The following is an 18,443-nucleotide window of genomic DNA, read 5'->3' on the forward strand; positions in this document are numbered from 1 at the left end:
AACCAGAGGCAATTCCATTCCCAAGCAACGTCTATAGATATTTGTGGTTTTTCACAATGGGAGTGGGCCGCAAAGAGGGGTGCTACTGGCACATAGTAGGTAAGAGGACAAGGATGCTGTGAAATGCCTCCCGTGCTCAGGGCTACCCTCGTGACAAAGAATTACCCACCCCAAAATGCTGAGCCTGAGAGCCTCTGCTTTAGGGGAATGCTTGCAAAATGCTGGCCTTTGGGATTTAGGACACTGTGAGGCTCAACATCTGCCCTCAACCAACCATTCCAAGCACATCGAAACTTCCATCTCTTGTTCCTCCTCCGTTTCACACTGTCCTGTCACTACCAGTCTTCCTTCCACCCTTCACACACAATGTGGCCACACCAGCCCTACATGTATTAATGCCACACTCTTGTATCCCTACAACTTTTCCAGGTTACCCTCCATATTACCTCCTCCCAGAAGCTGACTCCAAGGTTTCCTTGCCAAATTAGATTGTTTTCTTCCGAGTTCTCCTATTTTTAAAAGAAAACCTTGACAGCCTTTATTGTGTGTGGTTCAATCTGTATTTACATGATCTCATTTATTTCTCACCACACTGCTGAAAAGCAACAAGACCGTATATAAATGTGGGTAGTTAAAAGCATGGACTCTGCACCCAGGCACACCAGGACGTGGATTCCTCTTCTTCTTCCTCCTCCTAATGAAAATGGCCTAAGAGCACCCTCAACAGACTAGGATATTGGAAGAATCAGAGGATCCCAAGATATTTCAGAGCTAAGACAAAGCATTCTGGAGATATTTTCAGGGTAGTCCCACTTCTTAATACCACAGCAGGACACCGTGCTTTATGTAGGTATCCCACATGCACAGAGAGAGAGAGCACTAGCCCAAGAAGCACCCCATGTCCCCTAGAAACAGTGCCAGCTTCCCCCAGAGCTGGAATTCTCTGGGGATCCAGCAAGACACCAAGAGTATCTAATCCTAAATTCTAGATTAACCATTGACCCATTATGTCCACATGTCCCTCCTGTGTTACAGAATTCCTGAAATAGGTATTCGTAGTTGACGAATGACACATCCTTAAACACCATTTCACTACTACATCATTTAGAGTCTACACTGGCTGTGCAGGCTGTATGGTAACAAACACTTAGCGAGCTCCCAAACAACCTTCAAGTATCCTTTAGTAGAGAATGTTGCAATAAAACACACTAACAGAACCAAAAGTGAATGTGTGCACTCATGACAAAGAAAAACTCAACTTTTCTCAAAGAGGTAAGTTCTCACAAATGTGAGCCACAGCACGTTAGATAGAATCCACATTATAAGCCAGGCTCCTTCCAGTTCTATCATGTACTCAGAACAAATTGAGGGACAAAGATATAACAACAGGAGCATGAACAAATTTAGTGCGCAGGCCTGCTGGAGCATGATCCCATTATCATTCTAGACGTGGAAAAGTAGGAACAAGTAAACCAAACCATAAAGAAGCCTTTCTCTCTCTCCCAGGGTCTTGAAAAGAGGATGTAAAAGGGGTCATGCATTATTTAGAGTTAAGGAGGTAGAAACCTCAGATGGGAATTGAAATAACAGATATAGCTGATAGCAGAGCCAGCTTGTCCATATTACATTTAAGCCTGTGGTTGTTTCTGGATGCCCCATTTTCCATTATAAAGTCATCATAGCCATGATTGGATGTGGTCAAGCTTCATGAAAAGATAAAAGCCAGCTGACAAACTAAATTCATCTTTGTTTACCAAAAAGAGGTAAAAAAAAAAAAAAAGTTTCAAATTATTCTGGCACCTTCATCTAACAGCTAAGAAACACAGACTCATGTGTTCCGGCATTGCATACTTGGCAGTCTCAATTTAGTCTCAAGAAGACTGTCCCAGAGACTGCATGTGAATGGTTGCAAAATTTATATTATTTAGTAAGTAAATCTGATCAAGAGGCTGAAGGCCTTAGATTAACCTGATCATCAAGTAAAACTGTATCACCAACAACTCAACAGCACAGAGGAAGAGAGGGGAATCCAGATTGGGGTCATACATTTTTTGGAGGGGTATCGTAGCAAGAGGGCAATCAACATTTAACCTGAATGTCATGTGCAAAGGTACTCTACACACATTGGGTCATTTAATCACCACAATGGCCCTTCAGGGAAGGTGCTATTGCTGTTCTTCTAAGTGTGACTTAACGGAGTCTCAGAGGCTGCATAATGCACCCAAGGTCACAAAGCTAGTCAGTCAATGGCAGAGCCAAGAATCAAAATGCCCGACCCCAAAGCCATGCCTTTTACTTAAGTAAATTCCAAGTTCAATGAACTATTAAAACAGAGCAAAGAATATTAAAAGCCAGCATTAGACAATGTGGATGAGAAGATGATGCTACACAAGGAAAAGTAAATGTGAGAAGAGAAATGCTTTTCCCCTCCACAGGACAAGGTGAAACTTTGCACAACAGACTTTCTGACTGCAAAGCCCAGAGACAGTTTCACCTTGGAAGAGGCAGGCTGTCTGCCAAGTCCCGTAAAAAGCAATCACTGAGCAGAGCACTGGAACACATCTAGAAGATACACCTGAACAGAATCCCTAACACCTCAGACTTGCCCACTGCTTCCAAAGGCTTCCAAAACCAGAGAGCCCTACTGACAGCCACAGCCCTTAAACTTGACATCCTTTCTGGATGAGTCTGGCATCCTATACTGTGACCAAGGGTCAACTGTCCCATGCAGTGTGAGGCTCAGTTATGCTCTGATAGAGGGATTCACCATAGGCCATGCCCTGATTTCACAAGACAGGAGAGAAAAACTTTGAAGTTCTAATGTAATTTTACACTGAAACTGAGAAAAATGGCCTGAAGGACCAGGTGGCAGGAACAGAGACAGACCATGAGGGTCTATCAGAAAACACAACAATCTGGCTGTGAGGCAGGTCAGTAACAAGGGTGACCTATTAACAAGCAGGACCAACTCACACATTTATATGGATGCACTCTGTCCGGAGAAGTCGGCTCGCGAGGACAGGCCTCTGCTTTTCCAACGCTGCTGTCACTCAGATATTTACTCTCTCTCCCTGACAGCCACACCAAATCCTCCATTAAAAGACAGCATTCTCCTGGTTTATTATCTACCTCACTCATTTTCAATGACAATTGCCCTTTATTTAAAAAAAAAAAATCCAATTACCCTCAAACGATGGAGATATGTGGCTACTAAGGAAAGTTCAAAGCAAGAACATATGACAATCTTTGCAAGGAATATTTAGGATGTACAGAACAGTAGAGCATGATACTATGTACTGACTACTTCAATTTAATAAATGTCAATCTTTGGCTGTATTTGCTTCCAGATTTTTTGAAATGAAATAAGTTACAGCTAACACTTGAAGAAGGCCCCTCTTTGGCCATCCTTGATCCCATTCTCTTCCTCAAAGACAGCTACCCCATCAAAGCTGGTGTGAACCTGCCCTACCAGGTTTTCATGTAACATAACTTTCCATAAGTGTCTAAAATTGTTTATCTTCCTTTAAATTTTATGCATAGTGTTCTCTTATCCACAGCCTTTAACATGATGCTCCCACTTGCCATAGTAAAATAATCTACACTGATATAACAAATTAATAAAGTATTCATTCTAACTGCTTCCTTTTCCTTGGCTAGCTTAAGAAGGTGTTTGTTTTCACTGCTGTAGGGTATCCCATCATATAATTCCATGTTTCATCAATTTACTTACTGCTAGAAGTTTCAGCTGCCCTTAATTTGTTTCCTATTATACATAGCATGGTGATGGAAAGCCCTCTACTTGTCTCCTTGTGCTTGAAGGAGCATCTCCCAGATACATCTATAAGTAGAACTGTTAGACTACCTTCAGTTTTCTGGAAAGTTGCCCAAATGCTTTATAAATGGTAGTAGCAACTTATACTCCTGTGAGCACTGCATTGAGAGTGGCTATTGCTTCTCATCCCACGACAAATCATATGATTGAAGTTTAATTTTTGATAAATGGATGGGTGTGGAAACCTTCCTTTAACATTTACTTCTATTCACATCTCAATGTGATTAGAAAATTTGAGCCTTTGAGTCAGAATCATGCTTTTGAATTTTGTCTCTGCAATCTGTTCATGCATTAGTAAAGTTCTTTGGCCTCACTAAACTTTGGTTACCTTGCATGTAAAATGGTGGGTAAAAAAACAGCATCTGGGGATCCCTGGGTGGCTCAGCAGTTTGGTGCCTGCCTTCAGCCCGCGGTGTGATTCTGGAGTCCTGGGGTCGAGTCCTGCATGGAGCCTGCTTCTCCCTCTGCCTGTGTCTCTACCTCTCTGTGTCTCTCATGAATAAATAAATAAAATCTTAAAAACAAAACAAAACAAAACAAAAACAGAATCTTCCTCGGAGGCACTATTATGGTTAAATAGTGTACTAGTGTACTTAAAGCACCTAATACGCCTAGCACATAGCAAGTGCTTAACTATCATCATCTCATCATCATCAAAAAAGTCTCAAAGTAAAAGCCTGCCCTTTAGATGCAAGCCTATTTTACAGGTGGTAAAATGGAGTCTAGGAGTTAACTGAACAGACCCTCCAGGATTACTGACTTGCTAAAGCAGAGCCAGGACTGGGGTAACTCCAAGACTCCCAACTATCACTATGCCACAGTGTATACACATCCTTCTATTTCATGCTGCACAAGAGAGTAAATCAAAGTGAGTGCAAACCCCCTGAGCAAACCAGAGTCTCCAACTGCTAAAGCAGTGATCAGAGTCTGGTACAACCCTAGCTAAGCTTTAAGAGAAGTACTTTGTGTTCAAGGACACGGACAGGACTACCAAATTTGATTTTACAAGGCTAGCCATTTTCCGTTCATTAGCCACAATCTTAATTGGACAGTCACACACATAAAGAAGCAGCCTTATAATTACCACAACAGCTGTAGAATATTCCTGCAGGAGGAGCCCCTGGGGTTCCTCCTTTGCTTGGTTACCAAGACAGCAGCATTACCCTACGGAGACCCTGGCCTACACAGCCAGTCATACCCAGCCTTGCCACCATGCAGCCCAGCACTCTTCCACTTGTTGTCTTCCATGAGCATCCAATCATGTGTGAAAGTCCCTAGGATGTCCCCTACTTCCTGCCCACCAAACTGTAGTCAAGTGACCTAACTCCACAGCTTCAGGTCAGGTGACAAGATATGAGAGGGCTAGTCATCTACTGCTTGCATTTGCAAGGCTGCTTCAAGTCCCAAAGGCTCTGGTAAGCAGTTGGTCTCCATTTCCATATGCAGCTAAATGGGCTACAGGGAAGGAGACTGAGAACCAACAAGTGAGAGCTAACTGTGTCTTCCCAGATCCTGCTGTTTGGCCTTCCTGGCAAGGGCAAAATCTGGTGGAAAAGGAAGGCTATCGGAATTCTCTAAGGTCAGAAAAACTTCGTGGTGCAATCAGTTGAGCATCCGACTCTTGGTTTCCACTTGGGTCATAATCTTGGGGGTCCAGCAATCAGGCCCCAAGTCAGGCTCTGTGCTCAGTGTGAAGTCTGCTCAGGATTCTCTGTCCCTCTCCCTCTGCTGCACCCGTCACTCCCCTTCTCTTGCCTTCCCCTGAGAGCCTAAAGGGAAGGGAAGGGAAAAAGGAAAGGGAAGGGAAGAAGGAAAGAAAGGGAGAAAAAAGAAACAAAGAAAAAAAAAACTTCAAGGGAGGCACTCCGCAGGACAAGGAGGCCCTTGGAACACAGTAAAGACATGATTCTGAATCCAAACCAAGAAAAACCCCACTGCAGGGAGGAAACTTGTCCATGCATCACAGCCGAAGAGTACAGAGCTACTCAGGATGAGCTCTCCCTTCTGTGGATGAAACTAGACAGACAGACAAAACCACCACAACGCCTAGGGGGTGCTAGGGTAAAAGCAGGAGCGGGTACAGTGATATTCACCAGGGGCTGCACAATAAGGCAGAAAGCCCTCAGGGGTTGAGAACTACAGCATCTGGAAACATGGAAAGGCTGTGCCAAGGGACCCCACAGCACAGGCAGAGGGCCGTGTGAGAAAGCACCCTCAGAGCCTTTCCTTTTCCTGGGGGCCTGCCTCATCCTGAGAGGCAAAGAAGAATAAACACTCCTCAAGTTTCAGAATAGAAACGGAAATGCCCATGAAAACAATTCCCCTCACCACATCCACAACTGCGCATAGGGCCAAAGAGAAGTACCCTGAAGTAAGAGAGGGCTACGGAGGGAAGGCCAGAGCAGGGCGGGGAGTCTGAGGGGGGCATGACTGCACACAGCAGGCAGGACCAGGACAGCAGGCAGATCAGAGGGTTTTTTGTTTTTTGTTTTTTTTTTTAAGATCAGTTTTAAAACAATAGAAATCGGGGCACCTGGGTGGCTCGTTAGTTGAATGGCTGGCTCTTGGGTCAGGCTCAAGTCAAGATCTCAGGGTTGTGACCTCAGAGGCATGAGATTGAGCCCCATATAGATATCTGGGGTCAGCAGAGAGTCTGCTTGAAGGATTCTTTCTCCCTCTTCCTCTCCTCCTCCCCCCACTTCGTGTTTCTGCTCTTGCTCACTCTCCCCACCCCCAAAAAGAAATAAATCTTTAAAAAATATATAAATAAATAAAACAAAGCATCAAATGCACAAACCACAATCACTGTCTTTTAGAAACACCCATCACACTGCATACAGATTCCGGATGTCTGAGCAGGAGCTAGAGGCTGTTTACCTGTCCACGCTCCTGATTTCTTCCCACCCAGACATGAGAAATGTCAGAGAAGAGAGGGTTAAGAAGGCTGGCATGCCCCTATCAGCTTCCACAACAGATGGTCACACGTTTTCCTAACCTTAGTTCTCCTGACCTCTCGGGTTTCGAGAATTCCTTGAGGTGCTCACCGCATTCTCCACCCACTCACCTCCCAGTCAGCTTCCGAACCTTGCAGCACATACCCAGTCGGCTCTGCTCCTGCCACTAACCTCTCCTTCTGCCTTTTTTTAACCCCTCTCTTTCTGGCCCTGACCCCTGCAGAAGCACTGATCCTGGTGAGACCCTGTTCTAGATTGCACTGTGGGGAAACAGGCTGGTCCCAGAGCATGACGTCACAGCATCTGGAGAGCACCCAGAAGGCCTTACTGCTGGGCCGTGTGTCCCCAGAGAGAGGCTGTCACCTCAGCTGGAAAAAGGAAGGCTGGCAGACAGGGGGAGAAGGGGACCCATGGGATGTGGAGATAACAACCATGGGGACTCTGATCTCACAGTGATGCAGGCAGAGATTACCTCCCTATCATCAGCAGCACTTTTGCTTGAGCTGCACCTCTGTGTACATGAGGAAAAACAGAAAGGAAGCAAAGTCACAGAGCTAAGGATGGGGTGACTTTTTTCTTTTTGAGTTTTAGTTGCATGTGACAGTAAAGTGACACAACTGATTACAGAAGAGCAACTAAGCCGAGCAGCCTGCTGGTGCCAAGTCCCTGGTGGTGCACATTCCCCATTAGCTTAGGCCCTGGGCCACGTGCCCTGCCATCTGCACCCCACCATCACCATGGCACCCATTCACCTGGCCCTGAACACAATCCCACAGCTGAGACTCACCCAGGACAAAACCTGGCAATGTTTTGATAAGGCGACACTATTAGATCAAAGCACACTTTGAACCCCACTTCAGAGAGGGTTTCTAATCCAGAAGAAAAACATTCTCTGGGAGGCTTTGTTGTCACTGATGATAAACTGTTAAGAGGCAAAGGACCAGTATTTCACCCACCTCTGGAAGATTATATATTCTCTTTAGAAAATTTGTAACTTAAAAAAAAAAAAAAAACCCTAGAAGCAGAAAATATCACTTGTACCCCAACCACTGCTTACAATTTAGCATGTCCTTTGCATGTAATTCCGAAGAGGTACAGTTTAAAGACACATATGCATGGGCTGTGGGGTCATGTGGACTAGAGAGGATCCTAGCTCTGACACTAACTGTGTGACATACAATTTAAACCTTATACTTCACTTGCTTGCAAATAAGAATTATACCACCTTCCCCACAAGTTTGTGAGGGCTCAGGAGAGATGACACATGACATGGACTGGACACAGAAGCACTTGCTGAGTGACAGCAGGGGAGTTTCTCATTCACTCAGACTCTTAGTTTCCCATCGCTGCTCTAACCACACATTTACTATGTTATAGTTCTGGGGGTCAAGAATCTGAAATGGTTTTACTGGGCCAAAATCCAGGTATCTGCAGGACTGAGATCCAACCAGAGTGGCTAGGGTAGAGTCCCTCCCTTCCTCTCCTGCTTTCTGCTGGCTGCTGGCATTCCTTGGCTTGGGGCCCTTCTTCCATCTTCAAAGCCACCAGCCTCACTCTTCAGATTGTTTGGACTCTGGCCCTCTGCTTTCCTCATCACATCTCTCTCTTTCCACTTCCATCTTCCGGCCTCCCTCTTATAAAGGCCCTTTTCATATTAGGGCCATCAGGTGATCCAGGATAACACTTCCATCTCAAGATTTTATTTATTTATTCATGAGAGACAGAGAGAGGCAGAGACGCAGGCAGAGGCAGAGGCAGAAGCAGGCTCCTCGCAGGGAGCCTGATGTAGGACTCGATCCCAGGACCCAGTATCACACCCTGAGCCAAAGGCAGATGCTCAACCACTGAACCATCCAGGTGACCCTATCTCAAGATTCTTAAACACATAGGCCAAGTCCCTTTTACCCTGTAAGGTAACATTCACAAATTCTAGGGATTCTTCAGCATACCAGATGTTTCTACCATATCTGAGGATAGTAACATATTTGTTGGAAGTATTTTCCCTAGTTTGTCTAAATTCTTTCCATAAAGGAAACATGTCTGTTGTCAAATCCTGTATCTGTGTGTATTTTACTCATTGTTACCAATTCAAACTATACAGAGATACATAAAGTAAAAGCAAATTCTGTTGTTCATAGGAAACCACTTAATAGCTTGGGATCCACTTTCCCAGAGTTTATGCTCTTTAGTCACACATACATGTGCATTTCTACCTGTTTGTGGGGCCAATTTGTACACTGAGGTCTATAGACTAATTGGGATTTGCTTCCATCAATACTTATACACCTAAGAATTCCTCCTCTAATCATTCTTTTCTAAGAATAATAACCAAAGCTTAGGTAATATTTATCTTTCCCTGAAAGCATGTTTTGTGGGCTATTCCTGTTTTTCCCCCGTTACCCACACCTGAAGACCAGCGACCTACCTGTCGCTCCTACCTCATGTTTGCAGGTACCACTGGTCACCTGATGGCAGCAGCACCAACTACAGAAATAGCACTTGCGCAAAATTAACCAGCATACAGAGGGCTCATTTTGTAAAACCCAAGCACATGAAGTGACACATGTCACATTTGTTTGCTGACAACTGAAAAGAATGTTCATTTCTCAAGCTCCTTTGATCACAATATTCTCAAAAATCTACAGTGGTTCCCTAGTGCCTATTTCCAAATGCCACTGTCTGGCCTTCAAGGTCACTCGTCTGATCCCTCCTCCCTTTCCAGCTCCCTCTGCTCCTCCATGTGTAGGTCAAACTGGTCAAGACACAGCTGTCTTTTCCTGCATATGTCACTCCCTCCAGAGAGAAGGCCATTTTCTCCCCTGAAACAGCAAAGTGTCATCCTTAAAGAGCTAAGTCTCATTCCTGAGACCCCCAGAAGCAGACACCCCTCTGTCCAACTCTGTCCTTTCCCACTCACTGGGCACATGCCATCTCCCACTGCAGTCACACCTGCACATGAACCACCTGTCCTCCTGTGGATACTCATCCTGTTCTTCATGCCCATCTTCCTTGCCCTGCCCCAGGACCCAGTGTCAGGTCTTAGAAGAAGTACTAAATGGATATCTAACCTTCCTCCCTGCTATACACTGGAGATGGGATAACAAACTCCAGTGCCCAGGAGGTCAGACAGGTGAGAGATAAGGGAGGCAGGCCAGGTGAACATTAAGGAACAGTGAGGTCCCTGACAGACTGGAGAAGGCAGGCCCTGCTTACCACTGGGTATGTGCTTCTCAACATCAGCATTCACAGCCAGATGGGAATGTGGATGTTGTGTTGCTAGACAATTCTGTAAGAAAATCCAAAAATCTGGATTTTTAAGTTAAGTATTTTGATATGAGAGGGCTACTTACCAATGCTAACTTAAAAAAATATCTGTGGGCAAACAGAAGCATGTCTATGGGTTCCAGTCTTGGTTGGGGCCAGTAGTCTAGAACCTCCACTGATTTTCTTTGCAACTATTTATGAAGGGTGCCATCCTGTGTGGAACACTGACAATAAAAGACACAGTCTCTACCTTCAGAAAGCTTGAGCCCTAGTTCTGTACACATAACACATCCATGTAGTAACAGGAACAGGAAATGGTAACCCATGTTGATACTGTGGAAACAGGACTTTAGACTTTTTGAAGAAGGGTGTCCTGGGCTGGAGGTCACTGTGACTGGCTTCTTTCTTATCAAAAACAGCTCTTATTAGGCCTCTTCTAGCATGCAGAAGTTTAATGTCTCACACTGCACCTGACAAAGCCCACCTGTCTCATCATTTTTACCTTCTGCTATCTCTTGCACCATGGCAGCCCCAAACAATTAGAAATAGCCTCAACTATTGAAAACTTATTGTGTCTTACGTACTAAGTGTTTTCTTTGTCTTCAGGGCACTGATTTCATTCACTCCTCATAGCACACCTTATGAGGGAGTTACTACTATCATCACTTTGCCCTCAAGAAGGAGAGGGGAAGGCATTAAGTCATCTGCTCAAGGTCCAGAGTCAGGGAGTTGGGACTTGAATCCAAGTTCACTGACACCAAGGCCTGTGCTTTTTGTACCACACTATGTCATCTTCTATAAACCTAAGTGGAAAGAGAGGGGAAGGAAAGTCATGTGAGGAGAAGATGAAAGCATGCCACCAAATGCCATGTGAGCTGGAGGTACAGCACAGGTGTGAGGATGGAAGGAGGGGCTTGCTGGCCACGCTGAGAGCCGATAGGGATTCAAATCCAAGGGAAGTGGGGGCACTGCAGGTTTTCTTGCTCATAATATGTATACATCTGACTAAAAACAGGTCTCCTACCATGTACAGAAATGGCATTACCCACAGGAGGTGGTTTGATTTATGTCTCTGTTGGTGTAATTATTTGAGTCTAAAGGGTTCTAGCATCTTCTTCCCGAGCTGAGTGACACACATCAGGGCTGTCATTTTACTTCCACCTTCCCCTGCCATTCAGTACCTAACACTTAGTGGGCATTCAGATATTTGAAACTAAAGACTAAAATATTTTATATTAAAATATGTTAATTCCTTTAAATATTAAAATATATTTAACATATTAGATTTAAAAACCTCAGAGACCTTACAGTTTTCTTGAGAGGAGTTAGGAACTGAAACTGTATCCAGCTGGCCCTTTAGAAATGTAGAGATATGGGGTGCCTGGGTGGCTCAGTGGTTGAGCATCTACCTTCAGCTCAGGTCGTGATCCCGGGGTCCTGGGATTGAGTCCCGCATTAAGCTCCTTGCAGGGAGCATGCTTCTCCCTCTGCCTATGTCTCTGCCTCTCTATGTCTCTCATAAATAAATGAATAAAATCTTTAAAAAAAGAAAAAATAGATGTAGAAATGTGACAAAATTACTTCTGAAAAAAGCCAGGCAATAATTGGTTTAAGATTAGGCAGAGAGGCGATGCCAGCTAGGGTAGGTGGGACTGCTCAGGTGAGGTTAATATGGCCAAGCTCTTGCTTCTGAGTTGGGGGTAGGTTCACAGGGTTGGTTGTTATACAAAAATAAAAGTGACAGAGGAAGGCCCTGTGTGGACCAGTAATGAGGGTGATATGAACTGTGATTAACCCAACTGCATGCACCAAGGCCAAAAGTACATTATAAATGAAACCACATAGCATGCAGAACAATCTATAATACAGACTGCAGTAAAAAGAAATTGCCAAGTTTCGAAGCAACAATGTGTATGGCTCATGCACTGGATCCTTCACCCAGAGTGCACACACCTTGAGTGGGATATGCTGAATCCCCTGAAACTGGACATAAATTGAACATGTGTATTTTCCTCTGGGAGGAAGGTTTGCAGCTTTCAGGTTCTTGAAGGGATTCGTTATCTAACATGAGTCACAAGCAGGCTAAGAGTGAAGGAAGTGAGGCCACAGCCCTACAGAGCAGGGACTGCATCCAAAGCCATAAGAGGTCTCAGGGCAGATCCAGGGGAATTCGAGGAGTGGGGAGCTGGAGATCCCTGCAGATGAGATTATGACTCCCCAAAGATGCAGACTTCCTGAAGAAAATGACCCATAGCACAGAGAAGGATGCAAGAGCTTGCCAACACTGACCCTACCCTCTTCTCTCCTCTCCTCATCTGCTTTTTTATACAGGAACAACCATTAAAACTTCCTGGACATTCTGAGGGCAGTCCTGAAGCCCGAAGGAGTCTTTTCCTGCCTTCCTCCAGGTGAAGGTCATGGATTTTTAAGGATAAGGTGGACACGGATTGCAACAACATTTGTGACAATGCAAAACACGATTTTTAAAAAATTTTTTAAGATTTTTATTTATTCATGAGAGACACAGAGAGAAAGAGAGGCAGAGACACTGGCAGAGGGAGAAGCAGGCTCCATGCAGGAAGCCCGACGCGGGACTCAATCCCTGGTCTCCAGGATCAGGCCCTGGACCGAAGGGGGCACTGAACTACCTGGGCTGACCTACCACTGAACTACCTGGGCTGCCCACAATTTTTATTTTTGAGGCAGTATATAAGGCACTAGGAATGAGGACCCCCTAACAGGGGAGAAAGGGCAGCTCCCGAACTTGGGTGAAAAAAAATTTTGCAATGACAAACTGACATGGTGAACAGTTTGTTTTGTTTTGTTTTGTTTTGTTTTGTTTTAAGGTGAACAGTTGTAATGTGAAATTTGGGAAGTAGAGAAAGACACTTAGGTAAAACTTAGAACCTAGCTAGAGTGGAAGTGGAATAAATAAACAGAAGGGGGGATCCTTGGGTGGCTCACCGGTTTGGCGCCTGCCTTCAGCCCAGGGCGTGATCCTGGAGTCCTGGAATCGAGTCCCACATCAGCTCCCTGCATGGAGCCTGCTTCTCCCTCTGCCTGTGTCTCTGCCTCTCTCTTTCTCTCTCTCCCTGTGTCTCTCATGAATAAATAAATAAAATATTTTTTAAAAAATAAAATAAAATAAACAGAAGGGTTTTAAACCCAATAGGAAAGAATAAAAGGGAGCTAGAATATCACCACAAATGCATAGACTGTGGGCGATCACTACCATGAACTTGAACTCAGGAAGGAAAGCTGATCTCCTACAAGCACAGCCTTGGTGGAAGCAATTCAGAGCAATGGGAAGGGGTATCTCGTTTGAAGAAAGCCATCCAGGGAAAGTGCAGGAGAGCAGCCTCGCGTCAAGATGACAACTTCACAGTGAAATACCTGTTCTCTAAGAATGCATCACCGTATGTGTCTCCACAGATCCCTTCCCCACTAGAACAGAGAAGACTACAAAGGAAGGGCTAACAGGGTTCTTTCCAACACCAATACCCAGTGGTTCAACTGAGAGAGAAATGTTCTCCCATCCTTAGCTTCTCAGCTCCGCTCAGTCTAGACCTTGGGTCTACAGAGCAAACTGAGATGATATAGAAAGCTTACTTTTTTCAAATATAATAGTAATGTTAGATAAAACTTAAGAAATGAAAAAGGGGGGGCACCTAGGTGGCCACTTGGTTAAGCATTTTCCTTCGGTTCACGTTATGTGCTCAGGGCCCTGGCATTAAGCCCTATTTCGGGCTCCCTGCTCAGTGGGGGGTCTGCTTCTCCCTCTCTCTCTGGTCGTCCCCCACTTGTGTTCTCTCTCTCTCTCTCTCTCTCTCTCTCTCAAGTATGCTCTCTCGGTCTCAAAAGAATAAAATCCTTTAAAAAAAAAAAAGAAAAAGAAAAAAGAAATCTAGTCAACCTCATAAGCAAGAGGGTCAATTCACAAAAACAAAGAGGAATTCGGAAGACAGAACAATGAAGGCATTTGAAGCTAGATATTACCCCACAGCTATCTGGCCATGTCCAGGGATGAGATCTGAAGACCCCTTAGCAGGTGGGGAACCAGTGCTGTCCTCCATAAAGCCAAGAGAGGGAGTGGACGTTTGTCAGGCCAAATCTTTCAGTGTGCATTTCTTCAGCACAAACGAACTTAACCATGCAGTACATAAGCAGTTCATTTTCTGTAATGGATAATCTGCAGATTATTTGGAGTATGGCAGTTTGAGATCAAACTTACATTCTTATTTTGCATGGCTCAATCGGTTAAGCCTCCAGTTCTTGGCTTCAGATCAGGTCACGATCTCAGGGTTGTGAGATCAAGCCCCATGTTAGGCTCCATATTCAGTGGGGAGTCTGCTTGGGATTCTCTCTCTCCCTCTCCCCCCACTCACATGTCTGTGTACACACACTCTCTCTCAAATAAATAAATAAATCTTTAAACTCTTATTTTGAGCCATTACATCTATCCCTCTAAAATTAATCTGCCATCACAGATGTTCAGATCTAGACTTAGAAATGAATGGCCCACTGCAATCTAGAATTTCACCTTCCATAAACCAAGGGCCCCAAGTTAAATGAAGCCTCATTTGGTCACCTTGCTGGTGACTTACAAAACTCAAGAACTAATTACGTTTTGTTTTTCTCCCCAGTTGATACTTTCGACATTCTCCTTTTTAAAACTTCTATTAGAATTTGAAAGAAATATTTAAACCATGTTCTGGATCCCACTTCAACCCTTAATATTTAGGTGTTCCTTCACTTCAAAGTAAGTAATTTAATTATGCAGGAAGGTTAGTTTAATAGAGGTCCATAATGCCCAAGACACACATTCCTTTCTCTCTAAAAAGGGAAAGTCTTATTCTGCTGGAGGGACAGATTAAATCAAGTAAGTTTTTAGACTCAAGCTAACTGAGACCAGGGGAGCCAGGAATGAAGTGGTTTCCTGATGGGTCATCCAAGCAACACGCCAGACAGGCTATACTCAAGCCAGGAAAGAGGAAAGAGATGACAGGAGCAAGGAATGACTCCCCCCCACACACCCTGTTCTCTTCATCTTTGCTCTCTTGCCTTCCCAATCCTTACTGGCTGCCAACACAACCAATTAAACAGCAAACTCTTCTTACACCAAAACAAGCGTTCTTTCTTCCCCGACCCTGCACAACCTCTATCTAGACTCTGTTACTAATTCCCCATTCACCAAAGCCACCAAACATCTGCTGTCTGCCTTCCTTGCCTTAGACACCTCTTAACAACTTGAGATGAAAAGAACTCAATGTTCAACTTTGCAAAAGGGAAAGAAGGGAAGGGATGAAGAAGAAAGAAATTGAAAAAAATAAAGCAACTTCTATTTTCTACCTGAATGCACAGAGACCTTCAGGGGGAAATGACTTCTTACAAAAAAGACTCCCCTAGTCCAAGCAGCCATTTTTTAATCAAGATTTGCCAAAATCAATTCTCCAGGATTCATAACGGACAGTGAGGAGTTCCATCATTCAGAGTTTACTTTGAAAGGCGTTCTCCAGCCACCACCAATTTTCAGTGTTTATTGACAACATACACATACAATTGGTCTCCAGACTCATCTTTATAGTTCCTTTTCTAGACACGTTCATTTATTAGCAGTCGTTCAGATACACCTACAGTGTACGTGGTAGGGTCACAGAAACACACCCACCACGTCCATCTAGCATAAGGCACACACTCATACATACTGGAATAAGGCTGCAAACAAAATTTAAGGCAAAGATCAGAAAACTATCCTCTTTTTCTAAGAGAGGTGAGACACATTTATTAGATCATGACTTGTCCTCACTGCCCCCCCTCTAAACAGACTCCACTTCCCCTGATGCAGACAAAAGTTGGTCATTTTTGTACTTTTTCTAGTAGTATAGAAGAAGCTCCAGACTAACTGTATGGCACGCATGACGGAACAATGATTTAACATTCTCAACCATGTTTTTCCCCCACTCAAACAACAAGTGCTCACTGCCAAGTTTAAATGTGACTTTAAATTATGCCCAATCTGGAGAAATAGTATTTTCGACTGCTTGCTACTTGTAACACATACACAAGTTCCTCTTTTCCCTTTCAGAACTTTTGAGCCACCAAGGCAGGAAATCTTTTAGTGGCTAGCCTCGTTTGCATCTGCACAGAGAAGCCTGCCCTCAGGAAAAACCAGAGGCTGAGGTCCCGCAATCCAGCTGGGGTCTCACTCTTCCACCCCCATGAATATGTCCAGGGGCTCTGGGCTGTGTGAGAGATATATGGGCCCAGTGAGAGAGATCAGCTTCTTGGGTTCCTACCTTGTCAAGTGCTCTTGTCCTCCTTGCCTGGCATGGAGTGGAGTCTTAACCAACCCAGAAGTGTGGGTGTGGTGGCAGCACAGTCCAGGCATTGGTCTTGCTGCCTGGCCATGCAGTAGCCTTTTAATGAACTCAGTGACTCAGCAGCATCCCCTTCCCCCCACTGGCCTCCCATCTCACTCCTCTCAATCACAGAGATGACCATGTGACAGTGCGTTCTATCCACCGAGACTAACTCCATATCAATAAGAGCTTTCAGCATGACCCAGACCAGATTACCCTGTCTCACAACCACTTTGCTGACCTTCCCTGGGGGCCAGACAATACTCCCCAGGCACATGCTATTTACAGAAGAATTGACAGAAACCGGGATCACTTGGTGTGATGATTTCACTTCCAAAGTCTGTGGCTTTAACAAAGCAACTCAGCAACCAATATTCAACCACACAACCAGGTGATGAGAAAATTCACACACCAGGATGAGAAAAGTCGGCTGGATTTTACACAGATGCAGTGATAAAAATCGTTCTTAGGTTTTTGATGGTAGCGTATCATTGCTATACACATCACCACTACCACCAAATCAAAAGCTTACAAATAAAGGCTGCATATGAAATGCCAGGGTAAGATGAGCTCAAAAAATACCAGATGTATGGGTTTTGCTATTAGATTTCTTGGCCAGTAGGTCCAAGGCAAAGCAACATGGCATTTTATTCTCAGATAATCTAGACTAACTATGGTATAGTTAAGAGGGCTAAAATAATTACGAAGATTGGTTCCTAGTCCATCTAGTTGAAACTGCTCCTTAACAGAGGTAAATGAAACTAAACCTGAGAGAAAGTGCCAGGGAACCAAATACACTACAGACCTATCCTCTCTACTTCCTCATCTTTTGCAGCAATTTTTATCCTGTTTTTAAAATATGATGGCTGGCAGAGAACACTGATCTCTCTTCCACAACCTTTCTAAGCAGATAAGATAAATAAGGGGGATAAGCTCAGAGCCTATGAACCATCAGAGAGATCACTGGGTATTCCCAGAGAACCACTAGCATACGTGCCTGGAGAGGCAGTCCTGAGATTTTGTAAGAACAGTTTAATCAGCATTACGTGTAAGAATAGGAATGCTAGGCCATATATAAAGTAGTCACGAAGGATTTTTCCAGCACTCAATGTTAAGTTATGAAGCCGGCTCAGCAGATGAAGCCCAGTGCACACAGAGCTCTCTTCCTCAGAGAAGCTCTACTTACTGATTTTGAACACAAAGGTTTTTAGTTTTAAAACTGTGATGATAGCTAACCAAAATCCAACCTCTTTTCCTCAGAAATACACTGAAATAAAAAATATGCACCAAATAAAGATTTACTTTTACCACTGAAATACTTGAAGTTTATTCAAGTCTCTGTTCCAACTAGTTGGGCAGTTCTGAGGGTTCGCAGCGAAGCCCACAGAGGAGAAATGCCAGGCGGGGGAGAGAGCAACTGTGGGCTGTCTCTGCAGAGACAGCCCTCCTTGACAGGAGAATGGGAGCAGAGAGCACAGCCATCGAGAAATTAAGTGGGAGAATCATCCCAAAGGTGCTTGCTTGCTGTCTGACAATTATTACCAGAAGGGAAGCTAATTTCAACTACTTTCTGATCATAATGTCTTTTGCATTTAGTTGGATATTAGATCTCGAATTCAAGGTGGGTTAATTTGGGAAACTAAATTGAATCCATTTTGAAGTCTTACATATAAGCAACTGATAAATGCAAATTCGCAATAGAAAAAAATATACAAGTCCTTAGCATGAAAACTGGAAATGTCCAGTTTTCCCTAAATGCATGACAAAGCTGAAGCAGAGAGACTGGGGCTGGTTTAGGGTTTTATAAACAAAGTAGAAGGGGTTTCCACCACAAGGGTTGCTTACCACTCTTGGATAAGGAGACAGGCCGTCCAAGTGCTCGTTGTTTTCTTCTTTTCCCTTCTCCTGATTCTTGCTTTACTAGCATTTTCCTCAATGAGTCCCTAAAACCTGATGTGTTCTATGCTGGTGAGATGAAGGTGCTGTCTGAAGCTTTTACGGGAAGTGCTGAATGAAAATCAATGAGGTAGTGAG

At 44.2% G+C, this 18,443-nt stretch overlaps 1 protein-coding gene across 12 annotated transcripts in view; it reads right to left on the reverse strand.

Annotated features, from left to right (window-relative positions):
- MCC (MCC regulator of WNT signaling pathway) overlaps positions 1-18,443 on the reverse strand; it is a 305,067-nt gene that overhangs the window by 187,761 nt on the left and 98,863 nt on the right. Inside the window, exon 1 of one of the 12 annotated variants that reach the window (XM_025435391.3) lies at positions 16,347-16,540. The exons of the other annotated variants lie outside the window; for them this stretch is intronic. The gene's annotated coding sequence lies outside the window, so the exon portion shown is untranslated. Of the gene's footprint in view, positions 1-16,346; positions 16,541-18,443 lie in introns of those variants that run through there. 12 annotated transcript variants of the gene reach the window in all.

Source organism: Canis lupus, chromosome 4 (genome assembly GCF_003254725.2).
Source record: "Canis lupus dingo isolate Sandy chromosome 4, ASM325472v2, whole genome shotgun sequence".
NCBI lineage: Eukaryota > Metazoa > Chordata > Mammalia > Carnivora > Canidae > Canis > Canis lupus.